The sequence below is a fragment of the Arvicola amphibius genome, chromosome 4 (genome assembly GCF_903992535.2).
Source record: "Arvicola amphibius chromosome 4, mArvAmp1.2, whole genome shotgun sequence".
Taxonomy (NCBI): domain Eukaryota; kingdom Metazoa; phylum Chordata; class Mammalia; order Rodentia; family Cricetidae; genus Arvicola; species Arvicola amphibius.
The window spans coordinates 108,576,555-108,604,473 of NC_052050.1; the positions used below are offsets into that span (position 1 = coordinate 108,576,555).

General features: G+C 42.2%; 1 protein-coding gene across 1 annotated transcript in view; it reads left to right on the forward strand.

Annotated features, from left to right (window-relative positions):
- The first annotated feature begins 677 nt into the window (after positions 1 to 677).
- Psd3 (pleckstrin and Sec7 domain containing 3) overlaps positions 678 to 27,919 on the forward strand; it is a 548,735-nt gene continuing 521,493 nt past the window's right edge. The window contains exon 1 of the mRNA XM_038324926.1: positions 678 to 723. The gene's annotated coding sequence lies outside the window, so the exon portion shown is untranslated. The remainder of the gene's footprint in view (positions 724 to 27,919) is intronic.

Below are 27,919 nucleotides of genomic sequence, written 5' to 3' on the forward strand. Positions count from 1 at the left end.
GGAGGAGGGGGATCAGAGCTGGGAGGATCACTTGACCTTATTTGTAGAAATGAAATAATTAAACTTAAAGTGGGTTTTTTCGACTGCAGTTCTCACACCGTGCATTTTACTAGAATGACTGTCAAAATAAACTGCAATTTACCACACCGTTCGCAATCAGTGTGACATCGGGACCTCCATAAGAGGCCACTGTTTGTCTAACTTCAGCTAACCCGAGCGCTTCCTGTAGTGTGCTTTAGCTGTCGGAGCCAAAGGGTCCAATTACCCTCTGGCTAGCTTGGGAATCCTCTTTCTCTTTCTGCAGAGATGTCTCTTTCTGTGCTTAATACTTCTGGCTTGAAAAGCTTACTCTAATGATAAATTTAAATGAGCAGAGAGCAAATAGAGTCAGCTCCTTCTATCTGGAGAAAGAAAGAAAAGAAGTTCTGAATCCTTCCGTGGATGGTGTTTTCTGTTTGCTTGATTACATGTATGTTTCATACGGTTTGCTTGACAAGCGCACCAGGACTGTGTTTTCTCATCCATGACTAGGTGTGCAGAAGAGGAGGAAGATGGCGAAGAAAAGAACGTGAAGATTTCGGAGCCAGAATGGACTGGGCTTTCACTGTGTTGTGGAGTCTGCTGGGATAAACAGCCATTCACGAACATTTTGCATTTTAAATTACAGGCACAAGCTGAAACCCAGAGAGGAACTTCTGTGAGGAGCTAGCAGACTCCAGCTTGGTAAGTCACTGCTTCAGACTGGCACTCTCTGTGGCAAGCCACTAGCAAGGATGCAGTTTAGAGGGGATGTTTGAGTCCTGAGAAATTCTGTTTTCTCCCTATCCAAGGTTTTACAGAACTAAGAATTCTCCCATGGTGGGAGAGGAGTGTGGGGACCTTATAACAAAACTGTTTTGGTGCACGTTTTTCTTCAAAGAATCAGAAAAATATCAATTTTTACCAACCTCATCCCTACGCTGGCACAAAAACCAAGTTGTCAGTGGTGTGGCAAGATGAAGAAGGTTAATAATGTGCAAATTATGCCTTTCTTTCAGTATGTTCCTAGATATTGACTCTTGGTACATAGAATTTTCATGCTGAGGGACAGCCTTGTACATGTGTTCATGTGTGTCTGTGTATGTGGAAGTACATGCACACATGTGTGGAGGTCAGAAGACAACCTCATATGTAACTCCTCAGGAGCTGTCCATCTTAGTTTTGTTTTTTTTTGGAGAAAGGAACTTGCACAGTAGACTAGGTAGGTTGGCCAGCAAGCCCCAGGGCTCTCTCTGTCTGTCTCTACCTCCCCAGGGCTAGCGGACAGCACCACACTTGGCTTTCTTATATGGGTCTTGGGGATCAAACTCAGGTCCACAAGCCTGTAAAGCAAGCATTCAATGGACTGAACTATCTCTTCAGCCTTGGGGAATGACATTTTTTATTTGAAATTTAAGTCTATCCTTTTGTGAAGAAATTTAGACACACTAATAAACTAGATAGAGTAGAAATTTTCCTTTTATGCCCTTTGTTTGATAATAGTGCTAGTGTTAAAGAGATAAAATCATCTGAAATGTGTTGAGTTGGTGACAAGTCAATTATAAAAATAATTATAAGTGATAGAAATATTAGACTAAGGCACCATATGTATTTTGAAGCTGGGTATCTAAACGTCAAAAACCAGAATTACAAGTGACAGCAAACTGCAAAGAACCTTTTCCTTATCTTTAACTCTCTTTAGAGTTTTATAGTCAGACTCACCAAGTTGGCTTTTTCATGTCCTTTGCCCTCGTCCTATCAATGGAGAAATATCTAAATGTGAAATTGCTGCAGTTTATAGATACCAGAAGGAAACTTGTTATTAGACATATCAAGTATCCAGTCTCTATGTGGATCAGTTGCTAACAACAATAAATGTCACTATTCTCTTGCAAGATGAGTAACCACACAAAACAACGTATGTTTATAAATAATTAGGAAAAAATACTTTGAAACCATGTAATCTTGTATTATGCCATGCTTGTTCCTAAGGAGACTAAATTCATGCAATAAGTAGCAAAGGCCGGGAATGTTCTGGAATGTAGACAAAATGCCAGCCTACTACCTTAGCCACAGTGAGGTAAGTGAACAAGACAGGAAAGGGGAACACACGCAGGCTGGCAGGGTTCAGAGTGCATGGTATACTTCTGTGGCTGTGATAGTTCTAAAGTCTTAGGAAGAATTTTTACAGCATCAAGGAATATTATTTCTGCCCTTCTCCATCTGGAAGTTTTCATTTCCCTGAGATAGGGAAGGGAGGGAGCTTCCTTGACTTCTTCAGGGAACCCTTTGTCCCCAAAAAGAAGGAACTAAAACTTGCAGTGTGGAATCCTAAGGAAGCCAGAGCAACCCTAGGGGAGGCCTTTGGGATTCTAAAGGGTCCATGCTTGAAGGGGCCTAAGGAAATATGAGATTTTCATGTAATTTTGTGTTGAATTTTTAGTTTAAAAACTTTGCAAATATCAGTCGAATGGGATTTGCATAAGTGGAAGAGAGAGGCTACCACACTTAAACTGCCTCTTAAGCCAGGGCTTCTGTCCAACCTGTGCCCCAGATCTCTGAATGCTCATGGTGGCTTTCCAGAGGGTGTCTGTGCAGCCATGGAAAAGGGCATAGGCTTCTTCCTCTTTGTAACCAGATGTGGGGCAACCTGTGAGACTCAAAAACACTGCAATCGGGGTAGTCTTGGTGACTGAGTATTGTGGCCATGAGAGGAATGGAGGTTTGTCGGGGTAACTGTGAGTTGGCAAAATGAAGACGCAAGTGGAGGTTAAGAATCTAGGTGCAATGGATTATGGGAAAGAAAAGAGGTGTGTGATAAAGAACTAAAGAGGAAAGAAAAACGGAGGTTGGCAGCCAGAGAAGTGAAGCAGGCACCGAGAGAGCCAGAAACAGGGAGACAGGAAGGACTTAGGATGACGGTCTGAACAGATTCTGCTCACAGAGTGTGTGTCTGTATTCTGGGTGGACAAGCATGGTCATGGTGCCTGGAAGGTAATACAAAGGAATGCTCAAACAATTAGAGACACAGAACATACAGGGTTTATCTTGTATGCCTTCTGACTTTGAATACATGTGGGTTCTGTGCCTTGATCCTAGATGCCCATTCAGTATTGCACTGATAGCTTTAAATGGTCAGTTGGATACAACCTAGAATCACTTAGTAAGAGTCCTAATGAGGAATTCTGTAGAACAGGTTGGCCTGTGTGGATGTGTACAGGGGAATTGTCTTAAATGTTAACTGATATATAGAGATCAGCCCATTGTGGGCAACACTAACCCCAAGGCAGAAGATTCCAATCTGTAAGAGATAAACAAATACTTGAGAACAATAAGGATACAAATTATCTCTTTGATCTTGACTATGGATGTGGTTAGGCTAGATGCTTGAATCCCTACTATGGTCTCCCTGGACTGATTTCTCTATAACTTGGAAATGTAAGCCAAACAACCCCACCCCAACTAGAAGAGGAAGGAGCCACACGAAGATACCAGATGTTCATCCTCAAGTTTGTCATGTTACCTGTGGTAGAATCAGAACCTGTGTCCCCAGCTGTTGGAGAAAGCTGCTTGTTGGTTTTCGGTCGCCCGGCTAGTTTAGACCTGAAATAATCACATAGAAACTGTATTAATTAAATTGGCCTATTAGCTCTAGCTTCTTGTTGGTTAACTTTTATATTAATTTAATCCATTTTTATTAATCTATATATTGTCATGGGGCTGTGGCATACTGGTAAAGTTCCCAGCACCTATCTCTGGTTTCTCCATGGCTTCTCTCTGACTCCACCTCTTTTCTTCCAGCATCCAGCTTAGTTTTTCTCACCTAGCTCTGTTCCCTTATAGCTCTGTTATAGGCCCAAAGCAGTTCCTTTATTTATAATGGTAATCACAGCACACAGAAGGAATTCCCACATCACCTTCCCTTTTCTGTTTAAATAAAAAGGAAGGTTTTAACTTTAACATAGTAAAATTACATATAACAAAATAGGTATTAAGCAAGAATTAGGTTACAATATTTATATCTACTTTATCTTTTATTATAATTAAGGAAAACTATATTATTACTATCTATTTTTAACTCCATTAAAGACTCTAGAAGGATATAATATTATCTAAGTAAACAGGAAGTGCATTGTAAGCAACTTCCAAAACTCTAGAATTGACAGAGACATTTTCCAACCTGGACAGTCACCCAAAGTTTTTTCTACCATTGGGGCATCTATTTTTAGCCTACAGGCCCAGTATTTGGTAGACTTTTTTATAAAGCAGGAAATTTCAAAGATAGTTCTGCCTATATTGACAGTTTGTCAGTCCTTTTTTTTCTGTGTCCTGCAGAATGTCTTGCAGACTCTTTTATGAAGCAAGAATCTTAAAAGGCCATCTCTCACCTTTAGGCAAGTTTAGCAGTCATTTTTCTGCAGGTCCTACATGACCAATTAAGCAGTCCAGGCAAGAGCAGGCAAGAGCCAAATGGCTAGCAAACTCCATAAGGAGCCTCTTTAATGCCCATCTTCTTTTTGAAGTAACTGGTGCTGCCAGGAGCAGACATGTCTCTGACATGAAAAGTCCTAATTTATTAAAACATTTAAATGCCATATCCTGAAGGTCTCTGAAATATTTGAAGAATACCTAACTGAAATATATCTCTATATATTTAGAAAGTCTAATTAACATGACTATAAGCTTGACTATTATAGATGACTATCTCTTAACTTATATTTTTAAATTATACATTGCATTTTTAAATGAACTGAACAGACAAAATACCTTAATCAAGAGAAGAAATATACATATGACAAATTTTTCATCAATAAATCAAGATCCATACCAACGCAAATCTCTATAGCTCCCAGCAGCTATAATAACCTAGGTTTGGCCACACATCTCAGATAGGCTAATTGAAAGAGCCAAATTAATAGAGAAAAGCAGATGAAGGAGGTTAATTAGATGTAGGTGCACTGGGAAAGGGGGCAAAAGGATTCAGAGACAGGCACCATATCGACACACCCCTGAGACCCATATCCATCTGTCCATCCATTTCTCGGGTCCTTAAATTAGGGCTTCCGTTTTTCCCACAAGGTGGTTCGATAATTCGTTGCTATCCTGTAAAATCCCTTTCCTGGAGACAAGTTTCAGGCTTGTTCAGTTGTCAGTCTTTTCCTTCTCCAGCAGAAATTCAGGGGAGAAGTTTCCATCAACTAGGGAGCCCTGTTCCAACAGTCCAGACAGCCAGTGCCTTTAGAACGTCCATTTCTTCCAGGTAGGCAGGTTACAGTCTGCTGTTGGGCTTCTCTGAGTGTGGCAGATCCTGACAGCGGATTCTTTTGGGGACTGGGAAGACTTTAACATGGTTTCAAAAACATTCCTTTGGGTACCTCCAGCTTCATTAAGGTGGGTGTAGATTTTCCTTGTGGTCATCTTCAATATCTTCTTTCCCCTCCACGCCTTTGACTACGGCCTATTCTGGATTCTTTCTACCCAAATAAAACAGGGGCCCTGGAATCAGACTTAAGGAAACATTTGTAAAGGTTTTACAAATAAGCCTTTCTGTTCTTATTTATGGGCCATTCACGGACTCAAGCGAGGGGTTTTCATCTGTACCCGGCCAATGACAGAAGGCAAGGAGCCTCTGGTCTCATCCTGCTCTGTCTTGCTTACTCCGTGGTACAGACTAGCATGTTAAGCCTGTGGCAAGTGCTTCATCGGGCCTGCTAGAGCTGTTCTCATACTAACCTTGTGGTGAGGGAAGCATCTCCCTCCTTTCCCAGGGTGAGGGAGGTGGGAAGGCTCAGCTTTGAATCATATACCTTGTTGGGCTTTGGATTTTGATAGTATCTGGGATCTATTATTTTTCAGCCTTTGATAGCCAGTTAAAACAAAAATAAAAATTAAAAACCTACTATAGAGAATGAAGAAATGCCTATCAAACCTGCTAAGACGGACTGAGATACCACAGATTTCATAGGAAAACCTAATCATCTACATAATGAACCCAATATTGAATAAGTGTGAGCATGCGTGTTCCTCATGGTATATGGATCTATATGGGTGCCCGCTGGGTCCCTGCGATTGAAATCAGGTATTTTCCTTAATAAGACTCCACCTCGTTTATTGAGACAGGGTTTCTCACTGAACCCGGAGCTCACTGATTTGGTTAGACTGCCCTGGCCAACAAGCCCCAGGAGTTTCCAGGCTCTGTCTTCCCAAAGCTAGGATCAAAGGTTATGCTCAAACAGTTTATTAAGTGACAGTTCCTGACACTGCACACATCAAATAATAGAGTCTCTGAAATTTCCTCGAAGCCCAATTTTCTTTAATAAATGTGATTGGTTTAATAAGCTTAAAGGGCACTTCCTAGAAAGAGTCTAAATACTTAGAAATTGATGTTTAATTAGTTCCTGCAAATCCTTTCCATATGTAGTTAGTAAAAGTAAGATAATATCCTCATTTACATTAAAACATTTTGGAAAATGAAAGACATTTTAAAATAGATTCGATTAATTTTGATGTGTGGAATTTCTATCCACCGCCTTATCTGGTATTTCCTTTCAGAGCAAGGCTTAAAGAGCCCCATGAAGGTCTGAGACACTGCTTCCGATCTCCTGCTTAAAAGTTGTTTGTCTTGATGATCATCTTAGTCTTTTCCTGTCTGTTTTTCATTTTCGTTCCTTTTTGTTTGTGTTTGTTTTTGGAAACAGTGTCTCAATATGTAGTCCAGGCCCGCCTAGAAATCATAACCGCACCCTGCCTTGTCTTTCCAAGTGCTGGGCTGTGTAGACACGGGCGAGCCACCATGCCTGACCCTTTCTGTTGCTGCGACTGAAGGCCGGTGATGTGGAAATCAATGAAAAGTGTTAATTCGTTTCTTGTAATTTCAGTACCATATTGTCAGCATCTAGGGAGGGCCTTCTCAGGGCTTCTTCCCGTGCCAAGACATGCGAGAGGGTTGTGAGGTGGAAGGCGGTGAGAGCTGACCGTTAGAGCAAAGACCCTACCATAATAGCCCATAAATCCAGATGCCCTGCCACAGCCCCACAGCCCAGCATACTACACTGGTGGGGAAGCTTGAGAACACTTGAACTTTGGTGGAGCACATTAAAATCATAATTATGATATTGTAGTCTTACTAAATGTTTTCATTTATATTGTCTTGATTCTTCTTTAAACCCATCTCACCAATTAAATAAGTGCTTGCTACATAACTCAAACTTCACATCTTACTGTATCCAAGTAGACCGAAAGAAACCCAGATTAAAGCACCGATAAAATGTGTTAAATTAACCATAAATGATAAATAGTCAGAGTAAGAGGGTAGCTAAAGTTTTTATAGGAAAAGAAATAAACTTTCTGGCCAAGCCAGACTGTTCTGTATATAAAATATGAACTCTTAGGTAATATGTAATCTTAAGAAATATCTCAGAAGCATTACAGCAATAAACTTGAACCCTAGTTCATAAAGTAGTAAATGGGCCCGGGCAGTTGAGTGCTACCATGTCTTGCTCAGTACCGCACTAGGTTGGTTATGCAAGAGATAAAGCGTACACTGTCTGTCACATAGATTTGAAAATTAATAATAGGCTGAACTGTGATTAAATTTATAGTCAAGCTTTGTAGCATTGCCCTTGACCTGGTGGCAGCTTTGCTATTGGAAACACAGCCAATATTTTACACATCTGTAGACAGAAACTTTCCTGGCGACAACCCTTTAAAAGACAGAGCACAGTCTAAGGACTTTTGCCCTTGTTAGGTCAATATTGACACGTAAGCTATTTCCTCGTTTCCAGCGAAACTCGCGTTTCTTAGCACTGAGTGTTTCTTGGACTGTGTTGGAAGCAGTCAGAAAACGATGAATATATGACCTGGTGTCCCCCAAAGACTTGATTTCCTGTGAACTTGGGATGGTTTTCCTCTTCTCTTGGAGGAACTAGAGCCTCCAGAGGGCTGTCCCAGCAGCCCAGTCAGGCACCCCAGTGGCACAATAGGTGGGGTTATGACAGGGAATCTCAGCAGCTCTGGCGGAGAGTCCCACACTGAAGGTAATCATTACTTTCCTTCAGTCAAGGCTACTTTTGGCCCCTAAGAGAGCAATTAATGCAACCATATTTTATGTTCAGAGCTAAGGTCATGAGCCGATGTGGTTTCTCTTTCAGACGTAATTGACCAGGCCAATAAATGTAGCTTCTGTCTGAGCGCCTCTTGTCTTCTCAGGTTAAAGGGCTATTTGGTCAGAGGTGCAGTGATTAGAGGAAGTTGATTAAATCAATGGAGGCTCACATTTCTCCTGTAAACTGTAATCCCTGTGCTCCGGTGGTCTTCCATTCCCTTCTCTTCTAGCATCTGACAGGAAGTGTGGCTTCCCAGGGTTCTCAGAAGGAGGCAGTTGTGGTCTCCATGTGAAATGTTCCCTTTTCGTTTCTGTGTTTGAACACTCGGACGGTAGTTGCCAGTACTGTGTTGGAAGTTGGAACCTTCAGGGGGTGGAGTCTCACTGGAGGAATAGGCTCATGCTGATGCGCCTTAAGCTTTAACCTGATTTGACTTTCTAGGCACTGCTGGCTTTCTGACTTTGGAATCAGTGTGACAGGGTGTCCCGCACACTCATGTCACCATGGAGCTACTGCTTCATGCCTTCCCCACCATGCAGATTGTATCTGCTGGGACTTTAAACCCAAATAACCCTTCCTTCCCTTAAGCTGTGCCTTGTCAGACATTGTCATAACAGGTAAGCGGTATGAAAACTATGTTTTCTTTCTCCTCCATCTCCCTCTTTTCTATATACGTACTCATCCTTTGCTTATTCTTGTCTTAGGGACTATTTTTTCCTAAGTCAAGTTTTTATTAGCTTTCTGATTTTTTTTATCTGATTTTCCGCCTTGTCTGGCATTTGTGTCAATCAGTGTCCCCCGCAGACATGTTGTCTTAGTAAAACAGAAACGAGGCTGTTTGTGGTGAAGTCCTCAATAAAGTCTGCCATATTCTTTAAAAATGAGTCAGAACACAAGAGGGCTTCTTAGGAGGGCCTCGGAAACCTTGGGGCAATTTCTATTTATTGGTCCTTTAAATGAATTCATATTGCAAATTAGACCCCACTGAGCTATACAAAGTCTGTGAGTCTCCACCGCCCAGCTTCTCCCTAGAGGAGGGGTGGCCCATTCTGCTCCGATAAGTCATTGAGGAAAGCATTTTGAGGTATAAATTTTATACTTACTACAAGATACCCCATAATCCCTCCTTGTCACATCTTTGAGCAAAGCCCACGGTGTCACCCTGGAAAAGCTTGTGCACCAGCTGGGTGTGTTCCCTCACAAATGTCTCAAGCTAGACAACTCGCTGTCCTGTCTCCGTGTGCAGACAGCAGTTGCTTAGCTACTTTTCTCATCTGTCAGCAATCCTTCTTCCTCTTCTTCTCTTCCCTTTCCTCCCTGCTTATGGAACTGCTTTCCTGGGAACTGCTAGTAACCTCTTCAAAGTGCGCTTTTTGCTTTCTTCCAAATGAAAAAAAAGACACTCATGCAACTACTGAACAGGGGAAAGAGAAACTTAACTTAAAAAATAAGATATAAGACATGACAAGAGCCTGAGGGGGAGTCCAGAAAGCTCCAGAAACCCCAGAAGTCATCACAGTCCCTGCGGTCTAAAAGAAAAGGAATCTCAAACCCTAGCTAAAGAGTTGAGCTTTTTATGTTTTCTTTCATTTTTCACTGATTACATTCCTCGGTAAAAAAGTTTACTCCCAGCAAACTGAGCATTTTTTAGAGGAAGTAAACATACCGGTTACATCAGCTCTAAACGGCCCTTGCTTTTCCTTTTAGTAGATTCAACTTGTAGAGAAGTGGGGACATATCTAGTAGTCTCCGAAGAAGTGGCTGTTTCCTCACAAGTTTCTAGAGTGTTGCAAAGGTTAGCACTGGCCTGAACTGATTTAAAATGGAAGTGCCTTGCTTGGGAAAGGTTGGCTGTGTTCGTGGTACTCTGTATTGTTTACTCTTTCCTTCAGTCTCCCAAATATTTCTATCACTTACAACCAAACAAATATTTGTTGTTTATTCCTTTGTGTTTGGTTTTGTTTCTCATCTGTTTTTTGAAGTAAAGTACTCACTGGTTATTGTGAAAAGTCACCTTAGCCCAGCTGATCAGATGACTCCAGCATCTGAAACAATGGACACGCGTCCTCAGGAATAATCTACAATGTCAACAGTGTAGATGTGGTGTCTTCTGTGCAGGATCTAACGTTTCTCTAGGAGTTAAAGGCAAACAGTAATGAACTGAACTCAAGATTTATTTTTTCAGCACTGATGGCTAAGTAGTCCCAACATGTTCCATGTGACTGAATAGGAGACCAGAGAGCACACACAAAAATATATAACCCACAGTGGTTTCTGTTTTCCTTAATTTATCCTGCTCTTACCATAATCAGTAGTAAATAACAAGCATGTTCCTGGAACTTCACATTTTGTCAGAATTGCCTGGAAGATGTGTTGCGGTGGAGCATATTGCTGGGCCTTCCTTCCGGTTTCTGACACAGTTTGATCCAGGAAAGCCCAGAGATTTGCATTTCACAAGCTGCCAGGTGCTGCTGCTGGTGTAGACAGTGCTTTGAGGAATGACTGTTCTAATTACAGCCCTGCACTGCAATGAGCACACACGGTGCTTCAAATCAGCTTCTAATTTTACTCTTCATTGTGCAAGAGAAACAGAAAGATTACTCTGGGATTTGCAGTTTTGATGAAGAACACATATCGAGAAAGACGTTATTTTTAAGAAACCTAATATCTTAGCTTCAAAGATTAGCACGTGCAAAACAGCCGAGCCTGGGTTGCTTGAAGGTGATCTCCAGCCAGCGTTTCTTTTGCTGATGGACAGACAACTCAGTGTGTGAGTTAGGCTGTTCTTCAGGCTGGATACGTTACATATAAAACCTGTTGAATCTGCAAGCCTGTTGTAAGGTCCATTGGAATGGTCTGCTTATCAGTCTGTGTCTAAAAAGCTGTTGTTCACACATCTCAAAGTTGATGCTCTGTGTCCTTCGTCAGCCGAACCACAAGACAGGCAGCATCCTCCTTTGAAAGTTCTGCCTCTAGAATAGAACATCCACCAGTATTCCCCGAATTGCTAATCTCTAGAACATGCTTTTCATGACTTAGCTTGACTTTTCTCCCTTTATCTGTTAGGTCTTTACGGGTTTGAAGCATCCTTAAGATGTTCACCTTTTCTTTTAATTTTTTTTCGTATGAATACAGATAAGGGATCAAGGAGCTGTCGCAAGCACAAGTTCAGATCCTACAGAAATAAACAAGGGCTAAGGCGATGGTTCTGTGGGTAGAGCATTGGCATACAAGTGTGAGTCCCTGGTCTTGGATCCCTAGAGCCCTTATGAGACTGGACACGGTGTTGTATCTATAATCATAGTGTTTCTACAGCAAGGTGGGAGGAGGAAGGAGAATCACACGAGCTCAAAGGCTAACCATCCTGAGGCATCTAGTGGCAAGCAGGAAACACTGTCTCAAACAAGGAAGAAGACTAGGACAACACCCAAGGCTATCCTTAGTCAACCAAAACCACACTGACACTCACACACAAATACAGACACATAAACATGCACATGGAAGACAGAGATAGAGACAGAGGCAGAAAGAGACTGCTGCAGAATCACTGTGCTTGGACCAGTGGGTGAGACTATGGAGGCCAGCCCAACGGAGACTCAGAGTGTGAAGCAGAAGGAAGACGAGTCACACTCACATAGGGAAGAGGAACTTCAGACACTGTCTTTGGCCCGTGCTATGCAGAGCTGATGAAGAACAGTGGGACCAGTCTGTGTCATGTGCTGTGCACAGCTCATGAAGAACAGTGGGGTTAGTCTGGGTTATTGCTGTGCAGAGCTCATGAAGAACAGTGGGACTAGTTTGAGCATTAAGCGCACAGCAGCAGAAGTGCCTACATATTATTTTTGCCTTCCAAACCTCCGGTATCATGATGCAGCATGACACAAATCCAAAGGTTGCATGATCACCATTGCTTAGCCCAAGTTTTAGGTGAACAAACTGGCCAGGAAAACAAACCAGGAAAGGAAAACTTGGTGAAAGAAACGAACCATGTTCTGTGTGGTTCTGGTTATCAGTCCTTTTCTTTCTTGGCTACCTTGTCTGGGTTCTGTCTCTTGGGTTTTCAAGTGGGGATGCAGCACAAAGACAGATATTGCCATTGGGAAGGAGGTAGGGAGCACTGGAGAATCTTTTTAACATTACCTTCTTTCTTCATTTTTATCTTTTTTTTTTAAACCAACACACACACACACACACACACACACACACACACACGCGCGCGCACACACACACACACACACATATACCATCTGAGGAACCTTGCTGTCTTCATAACTTGACTAGAATAGCACTGTTCTCAGTTAGGTTTTTTAGGTTATTCAGTCTCTGTGTTTGTTCACCGCCTTCCCTCCCTCCCTCTCTCCGTCCCTCCCTCCTTCCCTCCCTCTTTCCCTCCCTTCCTCTTTCCTTCTACCTATTCATATATCCCTCTTCCCCCTCTCTTATAGTTTGCTTTAAATGTCAGCTTGACCCTGCCTAGATCCACCTAAAGAGCCTCACTGAGTTATTGATGACATTAGGTTGACCTATGGTCATGCTTGTCAGGTTCATCCTAACTGATTTAATTGATATGGGAAAGCGCAGCTCATTGTGGGCAGCCATTCCCAGGTCAGATAATCTCGAACTGTATGCATGAACAAGTTAAGCTGCGCACACAGCCTGTGAGCACATATTCGGAGCACGTACTCATTCATTTCTCTCTGCTGTTAACTGTGGACAATGCACCAGCATTTAAAGTTACTGCCTTGACTTCCCGAGAATGATGGCTGTCACTTGGAGTTGTGGGTAAAATAAATCCCTCTCTCCTCAGGGTGTTTTATACAACAAGCACGAAATGATCCCCATCTCGTTCCCTTTTCCGTCTTTTGATGGGAAAAGGGTTTACTCAACTATTGATGCTCAAATGTAACTTTTCCTACTGTCCTCTAAGAAATACTGTAAAAGATAAATGATCTACCAACACTACATGCAAAATCAATAAGAAAATATGATTTTAAACAATATTTCCATTTTTTGGACTATGAATAAAGACTCTCCAGGATAATAGATGATGCAGAATTTTGCATCATATTTTAGTAGACACTAAATTATTAATGGTCCCTTCTCCTACCAATTTAATATCATAAAAACTGACAATACATTTTCACACTTGTCCTCAATCTGATGGATTATTATGTATATTTATTAAAAACAGAATTAACTGTGCCTGACAAAATGGCAAAATGGTAAATTGTTTTTTCTTATAAGCTGGTAAACATATATGTATATATATAAATATATATATAAATATATATATATATATTTTTTTTTTTGAGACAGGATTTCTGTGTTGCTTTGGAGCTTGTCCTGGAACTACTAACTCTCGTAGACCAGGCTGGCTTAGAACTCACAAAGATCTACCTGTCTTTGCCTTACAAGTGCTGGAATTAAAGGTGTGTGCCACCACTGCCCAGCATAAACATTTTAAAGTGTATGTGTGTGTGTGTGTGTGTGTGTGTGTGTGGTGTAAACATCCTTTGAAAGTATATAGACTGAAAGACTGAAAACTGGGTAGCAAAACAAATAGAAAACAGAATAGATATGAATTATTAACAAGCTATTAGTGAGTAGGTAATATTATAAGCTTGATGTAGAAAATGCAAGGTAAAGAATTATCATTGTTTCTTAAGACTGCATATTTGAAGGCCTATAAATATCCCCTAAAGAACCCAGCTCGTCTTGACTTCCTGGGTTCTTGTCCTGGGTTGATGTCATGTCTAACAGTGAGTCTGAGATGTCATGACTCAGGAGGCTGAACAGGCATGCAGTTCTGTCCTGCTCTGTAAATGACCCTGAGTGAACACTGGGGGTGTGTGTGACACATTTCTAGAGATTCCGCATAGCACATGCTCCGTGAAGCACTCCTCGGCGGCTCCCACTCGTGGGATGTGGTGTGATGGCATCCTTCACACCCTGGCAGGAAAGGGTCTCTAGTTTACACATGGAGTTGCGGAGTAGAGTCTTTGGCAAAGATCCCACAGAACCTGGCATTCTGGGTGGTAACAGAGGACCCAGTAGAACTCATCACTGGCTTTAAGGAGATGTTACAGAGAAGCCATGTCAGGTGAGGACCCAAGCACTGGGGCCGTTGGGATCCAGACCCTGGCATCTTGCTGGCCTGCTTGAGGGATACCTGTTGTAGCAATCTTTATCCATAGTGCCTTCCCACTTCCTCACGTTAAGCACAGTGTGTCAGAATGAGACAGAATGGTGGGGATACATCAAGCCATGATTTCCAATAGAAAAATAAATGAGAGGCATGTGAGATACTGAGCCTGTTTTTCTGTCTGGGAAGAAGAACACAAAGTCACTGAACTACATACTGATTGATTTAAATGTACCTTTTTATCCACAGGCTCGTCTGTGTTCATTGGCTTGATGATTCCTTCAGAAGAATAGACATAGATTTTTGTTTTTCCTTTAGACTTTGAGGAAGGCAAAAACAAGGAGACAGCCTGTTGGTGAGGGTTCAGAGAAGGGACTAGGTTAATTGGGAAATGCTGAATCTTTAGACTTGCATGCTACTTCTATTTATCAATGATACAGATTATGGTAGAAATACGGAGGGTAGATTTTGTTTCAATGTACTGGTTATCGAGAATGTCACAAGCGTAAGATGAGATACCTGGTGTTTGCCAGAAAGTCACAAAATATGTAGACAAGAGAGGCCTTCTTCTTGCCTGAGACCTTCGGGGACCACCACAAAATTTCACCACGTGTGGGAAGTCTCACTTTGATAAATGTCATGTTTAAGGTGATGGAACCCCTCTGAAATGACTGTTATTTATCTTAGTAGCTATAGTTGTGGGGCTCCCATTAGCCTTACCTTGGTTCCACTAACGTGCTCTCTGAGCGCGTGAGACTGGTGGGGAAAGAGAAGTGGTCTGGGAGGAGGTGACAGAAACATAGTTCTGAGAGCAGAGGCCAGGGAAGCCAGGCCGGAATGGCTTCCATTTTTACTGGGGACATACGAAGTGCAATTAGGTCAAGAATAAGCAGCTCATGGAATCTTTGAAAATTAGATAAATCCTATGCTTTCAAAAATGTGACTAGGACATGTAATCTTGTCTTTAGTTAATATTTCCAAAAGTTTGAATGATGGCTCCCCAAAAATATGCCACATCCTTATCAATAGAACCTATCATGGGTACGTGCGCGCGCATGTGTTTATGTGTATGCATATTATGTCTGTGTGTCTCTGTGTGTCTTTCTCTCTCTCTCTCTCTCTCTCTCTCTCTCTCTCTCTCTCTCTGTGTGTGTGTGTGTGTGTGTGTGTGTGTGTGTGTGCATGTTCTCGTGTGTGTGCATGTGCAAAGGCCAGAGCCCAGCCAGAGGTGTCGTACTCAGGAACACCAGCCATTTCCTTTGAAGCAGGCTGTCACTGGTCGGGAGCATCATCCAATGTTCTGGGTCTCAGACTGGCACGTTCTCCCTGTTGAGCTCCATACTCACTTGCTCCAATTGCAATAAGTTCTTTTTATTGATTGCGTTTCTCTGGAGAAGAAGCCTGACTCCACTCACTCTGGTCTCAGATGCCTGCTATCCACACACAGCCAGCAGGCAATTGATGATATTCACATTCTGGTCTCAGAGCAGAGCTGATCGGGATTAGCTCAGTGCTATGACTGCCAAGGAAAGGGAGAAATGGAAGAGGGTTAAGTGTGGGGCATTCAGAATGGAAAGACCAGAGCTGATGGAGAAATTTTTATGTAGAAGGTGGATTTTGAATTCTTTTTTATGTAGAAGGTGGATTTTGAACAGGTTCAAATGAAAATATGCCTGAAAATCACTTAATAAAGTTTCCATAATAGCACCAGCTTATATTTAGATTAAGATCTATTGTACTGCACATAGTATGAAGATTTATTTAATAAAATTATAGTAATTGAATTAATAGCTATATGAAATATTTGCATGCTAGGCACTATAATAAATATATTGCTCTGGGTATTTTCTTCATAAATATTAGATAAAAGTGCAGTGATATGCACTGATTTACACCAAGGAATCCAAATGCATATCCAACGGATGTAGGCATGGCTAGCAGCTGCTCAAGTGGGGCTCTAGGGATTAAGTGCTCTGGCCTGCCACAATGAATTGCACACATTCCATACAATCCCAGTTGTTGTGAGAGCAACACTGGCCTTGTGGTCAAGCCAAAGCCATCCATGGACAAAGACACCAACTCCCTGACTCCTGCAGTAAACATTGCTTCCGTCTTCTTACAAGGAGAAAAGCCCAGTTCTGTCAGGCTCTTCCAACAGCCTACTCTAAATTTTCCACTGCCCTTCCCCAGGGCCAGACCTGGGAAGGAAGTTAAACACAGAGGTAAACTCAGGAGGTCACAGACAGAACACGAATCTGACCTGGGAGGAGTCGGAGACACTCAGCTTTCTGCTGGTAGGAAATTCTATTTTCTGTATCATGCTGAGCTTTTGGGGACATTAAAGAGACCTGTCTTCATGTTGTCACAAATCCAGGACTGTCATGGGAGGGGCAAATAAAAGCACAAGTGATACAAAATGAAAAACTCACAATGATCACAGCAAGCTAGGAAGCATCTCCCATCCCTGGGCCTGTATTAGGTGGAATCAGGTCAAGGTCAGTGGGAGGAGTGGGCTGTAGAATCCACTCCACGTCTTCTCCTGGGTTGTCTCTTGCCACTGGCTGGCTAGAGATGCATGTTTAAACTGGGTGATGGCTCTCTAGACAAAAGTGAAGCATTTCCACTTTTGTGGCCTATGTGATGATGTATTCTAATAGATGTATAGATGTATTCTAATCTGAGCTTTGATGGGGTCCTTCAGGGTTCACCATTCTTGTGTTTCTCCAATTAAAGAACCCAATGAAGCACTGAACTCCAAGAAACTAGAGATGGCTTGATCTCCCAACACCCAATGGAGACAGAAAACAGAACCTACCAATGTAAATGGCCAACAGGTCAGCAATGGCCAGACCTCTATACGGCTTTGTTACCAAGCTCTATGGCTACCAGGGTCAGGGACCAGTGCAACAGATAAGCAGCAAGAAAGGAATCTTGAATCCCCATAGAGTTCCAGATTGCACATCTGGGAGACAGGTAGAGCTAAGTTCTAGGTCCAAGTCTGCCTTAAAATTGTCTTATGGCCATTGGCAGGTAAAATAACTCCTCTAGCCCCAGCTTTCTCAAGGTTAAAGTGATATCATTGTGAAAAATGACTTTGCTGACCATCCCTAAAACCAGAGGTATGGATCAATTGTACAGTCTCAATTCCCAGATCCTAATGCTGTGTCACTATGGGTTCCAAGTCTATACTGATGCTGGTGTCCTTCAAGCACAGAGCAGAGAGCATCACCTTCAGGACATCAGAGCATTGTCCACACGGTTGGGCATCTGGGATTCAGTCAGGGCTATGATAGGCAGGAAGTGATTTGCTTATCTAATATCATGGCACACACTAATAAAGCAGGATATTATATTCCTCAAAATCCCTTTCTACTTAGAGTCTCTACATGACACAATGCAACTAATACATAAGAGTAGGCTTAGCCAGACAGTGGTGGCACACACCTTTAATCTCAGCTCTCTAAGGCAGAGGCAGGCAGATGGAAGTTGGGGACCAGCCTACTGTAGTTAAAAAGAGAAACCCTGTCTTGAAAAACCAATTCCAAACCAAGAGTAGGTTTACTAGATTCAATTTAATACCCCTAACCTCATCTCTTTCTTTGCAACTCAATATTCTTCATTGTATAGTATGAAAATGACCTGGTTTTCAGTGAGAAATTCAGCTCTTATTGGAAATGACTGTATTTTGATTAGGGACTTTAAATAATTAAATTATTTGGGTTGTGGTGTTTGTGTTATTATATTAATGAGGAAGTATGTTGTCCTAGTTTAGCACTGGGTAAGCAGTAATGCATTTACCACATGACCATATTACTTGGAGAAGACAGTCAGCACGTGACTGGTCCTCTCCTTAATCCTTGCAACACACAGAGCAACTAGTCATGACTTTGTGATAATACTGTTTTTTCAGCTCTGAGCAATGCTGTTATTTATTCCTCCTTTGGGAGATTTTCATAGCCGAACAGAGTTCCCTGGCAGTTGGCACTAAGTGTGTTGACTTCATTTACTTCATTCACTTTTGTTTATATTGCTTTGCAACAGTCTAAGTTATTAACCCTTTCCCTGGAAAATGAGTGCTGCAGTTATGGGAAGGCAGCTGTAACCTCCTTCCTGATGAGGACTAGGAATTCTTCTGAATGTGTGCATCCCAGCTGCACTGCAAGCGCTTCTGGGATGGTATTGCATCATCCCTCATGACCTTTCTCACTTTCTGGAATCATTTCCGAATCATCTACACTGTGACAAATGTGCCTATGCATGACATCCTCATGTCCTGGTTGACATTCCTCTGTTGATGTGATCATACGGGGTCCGGGTTGCTTCTTGACTCCCTTTCTTTGACAATTTTAAAAATCATATTTCATATTTTCCCAATTAAAAATGGTTCCTTTCATCAATCATGGTGAGGAGCAGAGAAGACGAAACATTTAGAGCAATCTTAGTACATCTCTCAATGCTGTGGTCGAATAGCCAGAACAAGCAAGTTGAGGAAGGAGAGAGGTACTTTGGCTCCTGGTGTCAGGTGAGCCCTTCCATCATGGCAGGACAGGCATTGTGACTAAGGGAGCTTATGCTGGTGGGAGCTTATAGTGAGATTTTTTTTTTTAATTCTTGGCAGATCAGGAAGCAGATAGTTCAGGTGGGAACCAGAAGTGAATACCACCTTTAACGCCTACCCATTAATCCACTTCTGCTAGGTACATACCGGGGTACCAGAGATTCCACAGTCTCCCCAAATAAGACACCAGCACCCACATCTGGAGGCCAAGGGTTCAACCACAAGCGTGAGCCTGTCAGAGACATTTCACACTCAAGCCACCCACACAATAGGCACACAATTGAGGAAGACAGGGATGTCAGAAGAAGACAGGGGAAGTTCAGTCTTCATTATAACGCAGCAGACCCCTGGTGGAAAACAAGATCTTCAAAGGTCATGGTAACATGCCTCTTCCACTCTGAAAGATATTCTTGAACATGGGGAATCTAAACATGCCCGCACACGGTACACCCAAGGTATACATAGAACACCTTGGCATGGAAGGGGGGCTGAGATATGTGGGACAGAGCCTGGAATGTTGGTTTAGGGTTAACATAAGGAGAGGATTGACTGCGGGGCTCATAAAACTGGCTCTTCACACTGACGGAACCCTTCCAAGACCCTGGGGACACTCTCGGCAATGTGTTTACACAGTCAGATGTTCTTGTAAAATATGCTGAAAAATATTTACAAAATTCTAAGGACTTTTGTTTGAGACCTCTGTCTCTAGTCCCTTCCTTCCCTGTCCCTCTTCTCTCTCTTGGGCAAGTACATTCAGATTGTGATGAGAGCTCCCTGCCTCCACACAAGGGAAGCAGAGTCAGGGAGAACATGTGTGGGTTGAGTGGGTTAATGAAGACGTTCATAGCCATTTATGTATAGAGTTAATTTGTTGCTCTCCCAATGTGCACATAAATCCCCCAATCCCCTTGTTCTGTTCCCCGCTCTTCTTGCTGTGATGGGTAGGCATAGAGTCCGGAGCTCAACACTGTGATAAGGTCATGTTCTGCAGGGCAGCACTGGTATGGCTGGATGATACAGAAAAAACTAGCATTCATCACGTAGAGGCAGAAACTCCTCAGTGAGAAATTCTTGCTGTGATCTAACATGCAAAATGATAGATAGCTCTATATATTAATTCACCTGCTCAAGATGGAAGTGTTGAACTCAGGAGGTCATTCAGTGGAGAAATATTTGCCTCTCGCACCAGGCCCTGCATTTGATTATAGGCACTGCCACCACCCCACCTACCCATCCTGCTCAAGAAAGAAGTTCGATGAGAACAGACTGAAGAGGTGCTCACTGCTCAAGCCTAAGGACCAGAGTTCAGACACAGCATCCCATGCATGCCTACAACCCAGCCCTGAGGAGAGTGGAGCTAGGAGGATTGCTGGGACCTGCTGGCTGCCAGCCGAGTAGCAAAACACAAACTCCAGGTTCAGCAGGGCCCTTGCCTCCAAAGGAATAAGGCAGAGAGTGACAGAGGAGGAAACAAAGGTTGCTCTGGGCTCTGAGCACGCGTGCAGGCAAGCATGAAGGAACGTACACAAGCACATATACCACACCAACATTTATCACACCCTCACAAATGCATATACTCAAAGACACACAAAGAGAATAAATCAAACAAATCCCACCTTTAAAGTAATAGAGGCACTGCACATCTTTACCGATAGGAATGGGAGGAAAAATGGTCAGACTTTGTGTGTGACAGTCAACACAAACCTACCCCAAAGCTAGAGGCTCTGACTATGTGCAAATGAATGCACTTGGTGCAGCTTTGTAGCCTCACGAGTCCTGGGCTATCTTGATACTGCTTATTCTATCAGTCTCCTGTATATTGTCTGCTGGCTCCAGAGGAAGCAACTTGAGAAACAGCCATTGACAATGATGATCTAGGGATAAAATCCTTGAATTGGTCAACTAATTAGTCATTAACTCATAATTTGTATAGCAGAAGCAAAATTTGACTAAATGCTCACACAGTTTAGTACAGCTAAATGGTATCATAACTACATTAGAAATGTGTCTGACTTAGTTATTTTATGTGCATGAGTGTTTTGCCTGCATGGATGTATGTGTACCATGTATGTACCTGGTGCCCACAGAGGTCAGAGTGGGCATTCTCGGGTCCCCTGGAACTGGAGTCGTGGGTGATTATAAGCTACCATGTGGGTATTGGGAACAGAGTTCAGGTTCCGTGCAAGAGCAGCAGGTGCTCTTAACTGCTAAGCTAGCTCTCCGGCCCAAGGAATGCATTTGAATTGTTCCTACGTGCAGCTTAATTTTGAGTTATTTGGATCCATGTTTACTGTTTATATTAAAATTCCAAATGTGATACTCAAGAAGTAGCCTACAAGATTTCCAAACTATTAACTGAATAAAAGAAGATCGGAAGATGTCACAAAAAGCTTTCCTACATATCACTATAGAAATATGAGAGATATATGAAGAGAATGCACAGGAGAAATTTAAAAAAGCTACAAAAAGCAAGAAACCAAGACACAAAGCAGGAGAGAAAAAGAAAAAACATGAAAATAATAGTAAAAACATTTTTAAAGTTTTCTTTGTTTACATGTATGTACATGTGCCTACATGAGTTTATGTGTACCACATTCATGCAGGAACTGGAGTTGTGGTTGCTGTGGGCATTCAGGTGAGCACTGGGAAGCAAACGCAGTAGCCCCCAAAGACATCTTACATGAATACTACACAAAACCCGCCAGCAGCTTTAGGTTGATGTAGTCACCGATAAATATTGTGGTCTTCCATAGAGATTTCTCAAATTTCTACAGTTTTTGCACAAGTCTACAAAGGGTACAGCAGATACTCCTCAGGTGCTGGTTGCTGGGCCTTCACTTTACAAATGCAACCCCTGCTCGTGATTTTTTTTAGCTTTTGATAGTGGAAAACTCACTTGTCTGTGACTCTATCAAATAAATGCAAAGATAGGACAACAGAATCCACTTCGAAAGGGGAACAGAAAAGCCACAGCACTCTTCCAGGCGGTGAGTCATCGCATTCCCTGGTCTCTTCCAAGAAAAATCTGCCTCCTCAGGACTGGGAGGCAGATCCGCATCAGTTAGCACGCTTGTTTAGAATTGGCTCTTGCTTTAGGAATACTGCATAAACCACAATAGAATTTACTACATTCAAACACAGAGAAAGGAGCAGGGGTAGGATGGGGTCCTGGAGAGATGGCTCCACTGGTTAAGAGCATTGTATTCTCTCATAGAGGATCCAGGTTCAATCCCCAGCACCCATGTGGCAGCCCATAATTGTTTGTAACTTCATGAGAGCTGACACCCCCTTCTGACCTCTGCTGATATTGTATGCGATGCACAGACACATGCAGGAAAAATACCCATATGCATGCAATAAAAATAAGTAAATATTTTTAAAGAAGAGAAAAAAGCAATGAAATTCATCTTAAATGTTTTTTTAATCAGTAAAATATATTTGAATATTTTAATTGTGAACATATAAATTTCAATATCTTTAAATATCTCTAACTTAAATGTATGGATTTTTATTTATTATTTAAATTTTTTAAAATAACTTATTTATCTTTAATTTATGTGTATTATGTGTCAGGGCCCCCTTGACACCTTGTATAGATGTGAACTCCTGAGCCAGCTACAGATCAGGTGTCATCTGTAGGTGACACCAGGGCAACTCAGTTAGTTGGGCAGTTGGTGTGTCACTACAGTTGGGTGGCCCTACATTGCCTCAAAGCCTCCTGTATTGTGTCTTGAACCCCTAAAACAGTGGCACAAAGTTTGTCTCTGGGATCCCAGGAATCAAATGCAAAAACTTATTCCCACATGTAGATCTTGTCACCGTGTCACAGTCAGGAGTGGCCTGGGAAAGCAACATTACCCCCCGACCAGCTGCATACGGAGCTTTGTAGATATTGTTATTCCCTGGTTCCTCGAAATATGTCACACAAATGAAGCCTCGCAGACTGTTCAGTAATTCCAAGCTCTATTTGAATCAGCACAGTTCCTGTGTCCCTTGACTGTTCATGGTTAGAGTTTAGATTTAAGTGTTGTTCTAAAGGAGTGGAGACTAAATCCACAAGGAGCGAGGCATGTTGGAATGAGCCACGTTTGTGTAATGACAAGCTGACTGTCTCCTCCTAACACTTCCAGTTTCTGAACATTTTCATGTATTTATTAATTATTACTCAAATACTTATCCACTTCCCACACAGCCTTCATTATCTGAACACAGCTTATTCTCCTCAGAAGACCACAAAGATTAAATACATTTTAACCTGGTTTGTTTTGCACGTGACCAAACCCTTGCATCCGTTGATCTCTCTCATTTATCTGATTTAAATAATAAAGTATGGAAGCATTAGTGTGGCCCTTAAGGTAGTGCTCACTGGCACATCATATCGGAGCTGCTGAGAGACAGGCAGGAACCTTGAGAGGTCAGTTGCTTGCTCTGACCTCTCATGTATTAACAGCACAGCAGAGACTGGCTTGGGTTTCGATCCTAAGGCACCTTGAGTACTACCCAGTCCCTCATGTGCTGCAGAGACATTAGGTTTAACAGCAGCTTGGAAGTCACAGAAGATCCTGCTACAGTGCTAATAACTTATAATCGGTGCCCACATTTGTTGAACATTAACAATGCAGGACTCCTACTCTGTGTACAGTTCACACTGCCCCATGTAATTCTCACAAACACCCCATCAGTAGACCTAGTATTGCCCCCAAATTTACTTTGAAGAAACAGAAGGAGAGAGATAAAATACTAGGGAATAATAGCAGAAGTAGGTGGGATCTCATTCTGAGGATAACAGAGCTTCAAGGACTGTGAGGCATCAATAAGAGCTTTAGGCTGAAAATGGGACATACCGTCTCCAGGCTGGTCAACTAGAAACGGCCAGTGTGTCTGTCGTGGAAAGCAGCTGCTCTGGGGGGCGGGGAGGTTCCATCATCTTTATGGGGGGGGTGGTTCCATCGTCTTTATGGGGGGGGTTCCATCGTCTTTATGAGGGGGTGACTCTGAGGCGGGACTTTTAAAGGTGGGGATTCTCACATTGGTGTGATAATGACCCACAATATGTGTGTGTCTCTCAAGTCACCAATACCAAGGTGCCACTGCTGAGAAGCCTGGGTTCACATATTAGCACTGCCAGTTTTCAGTCGTGCCAACCTGGGCAACTCTAACCATTCTCAGCCCTGTTCTCTTCAGGTTTTAGCTAAAGATTTTAATAATATCCATTACATATGGTTTTCAAGAGGACTGGATAAAGCAGTGGAGGTTTGATTTATTGCTTGCACACTCCATGGCTACTAGCAAAGAATCAGACTTCTCTTGATTTATCTGTAAAACTAATTAGACATAGTCAAGGACGCAAGGCAGACTGTGATCAAGCACCCAGGCAAAACAGGAAGAAGTAACCCATGGCTGGGGTGACGCCCGATCATGTGGGGAAGAAGCATAGATACTGTCAATGCCACCCTGGAGACTGGGAAGGAGCAGAGCAGGACCTGTCTAAGAAAACACATATTTTATATTTGCAGGGTTGAGTCTGCCTCTAACTTCTCTATCTCTTTAAAGAAATGCTTTTTCATGAGTCCATGATGTAATAAAAAGAGCATTTCTGATTATTAAAAATATATTACTATAATATGATCACAGATTAAAAGTCCCCTTTCTGACATTCTTGGAACTTGCCACAGAGTTCCAAATTTCACACTGTTAGGGAAGCTGAATATATGGAGTGAGATATCTTAGTGATGGGGCCCAAGGATAAGTATGAAATTCATGTATGCTTCATACAAACCATATACATATTGCCTCAAGGCAGTTTGTACAATAGTTTTAGTGTGCTTCATTTTGACTACGATCTGTCCTGTAAGATCAGAAGTGAAATTGTCTACTTGTGACTTAACAAACTTTATATTGTGGTGCATTTTTGACTTTTCAGATTCAAAATGTGTTCAGTTATAAAAACTCATTGGAACTGTAAAATGAATGCTGATGATGTTAATCTAGTCAATGGTAGGGGGCAATGTTATCCGAATATACATAACGACGGTCACCGTGCACAACAGCAGCCTGCGGCTTCCTCGCAAATGATTTCCCCAGTGAAGCCAGCCTGGATAGTGACTGCTGGTTAGGTCACTGCAAACATTCTTTCCCTCTGCATCACTGGAAAAGATTCTTGAGCTTTCTGACTGTCCAGCTGTTACTAATCAAGCTAAATAAAAACTAAGTTATGCTCTGAAAAGAATCCAGCAGTTACTGTTCTTGCCCAGGGTTGCGGTGGTCTAAGAATCGGCTTGCCTCAATGGTGGCCGTTTTCCATTTCTGAAGACCAGCAAGCTACGTGTTCTTAATCCTGTTGAGATGCTCTCTGTTTCTCAGCACCTGTCAGATGTAATCTCCCTACAGGGATGCTGGGCCAAGCCCAAGCATTTGGTCAAGTCTGGGGTTTGACATGGGTGAATATGATAACCAAAAGCCTCACTACCATTAGAGGCTCTGATGCCCACCAGAGGCAAGGACTGGTTCAAACACCGAACTAGAAAAAAATTTCTGCCAGGCAATCAGGTTTGACTTTAAGTGCAAAAATCCAAAGTGAAATGAGAGGAAACTTTACTCTATGATACATAAAAAAAATATCATGACTGCTCATGAAGGTTAGGGGAGGAATTGTTGGTGTGAAGGCTCTAAAAATCGGCAAACCAGGGTTCCCTTCTGACTCCGCAACCCAGTGTCTCTGCACACATCATTCCACCTCTGAATGGTGGTGCAGAAGTGGCTACAAAGCTCAGAAGCAACCGTATTCCCTAGATCTCTGAAGGAAGAACATGTAGCATCATGACCTAGACTTTCACTGCTGCACAGTGATCTGGCCCTTTAGTTTGGGTCAGCACCTCATGAATGGAAGCTCTGAGTTACTTCCACCCCAGAACCCTGGGATTCCAGGTGTCTTACTTCTAATGGGCTCCATGTAAGGAAAAACAATCTTAATGCATACACTTTGGAGAGCTTCCTCTGAGATACTATTTTATTTGAAGACATTGATATATTTAAATATAAAATTCTATATAAATAAATTAGTAGCTCCAAAAGTTTAAGCATCCCTTATTAACTACCAAATCATTTTCCTTTATTATTTTATTTATCTCATTTTTTTGGACAAGGTCTCGCCATATAGGCCAAGCTAGTCTTGAACTAATAACAATTCTTCTGTTTATCTTCAGAGTCATAGATTACAGTCCCCACCAAATCTCTAAATATTCCATTCACTTCTCTTTCTTATTTACTCACTATGATGACAATGTCAATAGGGACACTCTCCACTGACACTTCTGCTGAAATGTAGCCCTACTGCAAGGCATTGCTAGGGAGAATCACTAAGACGTGATGGGGTCCCGAGGGCTCTGCTCTTATGAATGGATTAATTCATTCTTGGATTAATGGATTAGTAGATCATGGGTTACATCAAGAAGGACCTTGTTACAATAGTGAGAGTTCCCCTCTGCCCTTCATATGATTCCCTGAATTGCCTTAAGGCTCTATACAGTCTCCACCAGCAAGAAAACCTCCACTTAATACAGCCTTAATACAAGCTTGATTGTAATTTATTTCAAAAGTGGAGCGAGAGAGAAAGACATCATGTGACAGAGCTCACATAGAGGGGGAACGGGAATGGAAAAGGAGGGGAAGAGGAGAGACTGGCCTCTGCGGACAGGAGCAGCAGAAGAGAAGACACAGGTAGAGAGAGGCAGAGATAGAGACAGAGAGACAGGGAGAGAGAGAGAGAGAGAGAGAGAGAGAGAGAGAGAAAGAGAGAGAGAGAGACAGAGACAGAGACAGAGAGACAGACAGAGACAGAGAGAGAGAGGAGGTGGGTAAGGCCCACATTATAAAAGGGAACATAGTGATCATGCACAGAAGATGCCCTTAGTGGCTGCAGGTGAGGACATACCCTGTCAGGTCCCCAAGGGCAGGACAGTACAGATGCTAAACCCTTGATCTTGGGTCTTTCAGCTTCCAGAATCATGAAGTGATAAATTACTCAGTCTGTAGTATTCTATTATAGCAGCAGAAAAACACTAAGACACTAAGGCTGTATTTTGGAATGACTGTCTGCTACTTAAGAATAGATACAGTCCATTATTGCCAGGTGGTGGTGGTTCACGCTTTAAGCCCAGCGCTCCGGAGGCAGAGGCAGGCAGAAGTCTGTGAGCTCAAGTCCAGCATGGTCTACAAAGTGAGCTCCAGGACAGCCAGAGCTGAAACACAGAGAAACCCTATCTTGAAAAACAAAACAAAACAAAAAGAGAATATAGTTAATTATCTAACTCTTGTAACAACATAGTCCTAAATTAAGCAAACCCCAGCTTAAGAATTCAGAAAAGAATATAATTAAAAGCCAACAATGCTAATGAAAAGGAAGTTGACATTTATGAATTTTTGTCTTATTTTGGGGAACATGATTTTCAACTATTTATTCTAGTCATCTTATATGTGTGTATATACGTATGTATATTTATGCATATATGTATGAGTGCAGGCACTCTGGAGCACAGAGGTCAGAGGACAGCTCTTGGAAGCTGACTCTCTCCTGCACTCTGTGAGACCTGAGGGTCAGACACAGGTGATCAAGCCTGCATGTAAGCACCTCTACCTTCTAAGCCATCCCTGGCCCTTGACACAAATTATTAACTCAGTAAATTTAATTTTCTATGGTTTAACTCCAGTCTCCCAAATCCATTCCTTGATATTTTCTATTTATTTTATGTCATATTCAGTTGCTAACTGGATTTCATTTCTAGTATCACTTCAAAGCACCTTGTTTATCTTTCTGTAGTCTTCTTCACTATTGTGCACTCCTTCCCAGGATGTTATGCTTTTTTACAGAATGTCACTTTTCACACTATTTTCTAAGCTCTCCATTTAGCAAACTTGTGCTCAAAAGCAAATTGCAAATACTGCGAACTTCCGAGCAATGCGGCGCTCCCTTCGTGAGGCTGCCAGCAAAGGTGGGATAAGGAGATCAGACGATACATTGTAGTGAGCTGTGTCTGCGAGACTATGCCAGGGTCTCTCACCTGTGGAAAGCCCCACCCACTTTCCTTACACCCCACA